We start from the raw sequence: 1,630 nt of genomic DNA, 5'->3' as shown, positions 1-1,630 counted from the left end.
ATCTGTGATGGGATGTATATACATTATGGACAGTATGTGGATAGAATATTTATTATATCTGTAGAATACATAGGATAGAATAGTATATATACAGCAATAGTTGAATAGGATGGCATTGACAAGAATACAGTATACAGTGCGTTCAGAAAGTAGTCAGACCACTTGACTTTCTCAACATTTTGTTACGTTACAGCCTTATTCTAAAATTGATTAAATAAACAATTTTGGCAACAATCTCCACACAATACCCCATAATGACAAAGCAAAAAAAATAAAAAAATACCTTATTTACATAAGTATTCAGACCCTTTGCTAGACACTCGAAATTGAGCTCAGATTCATCCTGTTTCCATTAATCATCCTTGAGATGTTTCTACAACTTAATTGGAGTCCACATGTGGTATATTCAATTGATTGGAAATGATTTGGAAAGGCACACACCTGTTTATATAAGGTTATACAGTTGACAGTGCATGTCAGAGCAAAAACCAAGCCATGAGGTCGAAGGAATTGTCTGTAGAGCTCCGAGACAGGATTGTGTAGAGGCACAGATCTGGGGAAGGGTACCAAAACATTTCTGCAGCATTGAAAGTCCACGAGAACAAAGGGGCCTCCATCACTCTTAAATGTAGAAGTTTAGAACCACCAAGACTCTTCATAGAGCTGCCGCCTGGCCAAACTGAGCAATTGGGGGACTTGGGGGATGATCAAGAACCCGAGGGTCACTCTGACAGAGCTCCAGAGTTCCTCTGTGGAGATGGGAGAACCTTCCAGAAAGACAACCATCTCTGCAGCACTCCACCAATCAAGCCTTTATGGTGGAGTGAACAGATGGAAGCCACTCCTCAGTAAAAGGCACATGACAGCCTGCTTGGAGTTTGCCAAAAGGCACCTAAAGACTCTAAGACCATGAGAAACAAGATTCGCTGGTCTGATGAAACCTAGATGGATCGCTGGAGGAAACCTGGCACATCTCTACGGTGAAGCACGGTGGTGGCAGCATCATGCTGTGGGGATGTTTTTCAGTAGCAGGGACTGGGAGACTAGTCAGGATCAAGGCAACGACGAATGGAGCACAGTATAGAGAGATCCTTGATGAAAACCTGCTCCAGAAAGCTCAGGACCTCAGACTGGGGCGACGATTCACCTTCCAACAGGACAACAACCCTAAGCACATATCAAAGACAACTCAGCAGTGGCTTCAGGACAAGTCTCTGAATGTCCTTGAGTGGCCCAGCCAGAACCCGGACTTGAAATCGATCGAACATCTTTGGAGAGACCTGAAAATAGCTGTGCAGCAACGCTCCCCATCCAACCTAACAGATCTAGAGAAGATTTAAAGAGAAGAATGGGAGAAACTCCCCAAATACATATGTGCCAAGCTTGTAGAGTCATAGCAAAAAAAGACTCAAGGTTGCAATCACTGCCAAAAGTTCTTCAAAAAGGTATTGAGTAAAGGGTCTGAATACTTATGTAAATGTCATTTTTCCGTTTTTTTTATTCTCCGATATAAATTAGGGGCAAATGAGTTGAAAAATATTTAATGCATTTTAGAATAAATGTCAAGAGGTGTGAAAACTTTCCAAAGGCACTGTACAATAAAATTGTGGATTACTTCACAATAACAAAA

The sequence above is a fragment of the Salmo salar genome, chromosome 14 (assembly GCF_965601325.2).
Source record: "Salmo salar chromosome 14, fSalSal1, whole genome shotgun sequence".
Classification (NCBI taxonomy): domain Eukaryota; kingdom Metazoa; phylum Chordata; class Actinopteri; order Salmoniformes; family Salmonidae; genus Salmo; species Salmo salar.
The sequence above is the reverse complement of the archived record's forward strand: the minus strand, read 5'-3'. Positions refer to the sequence as shown.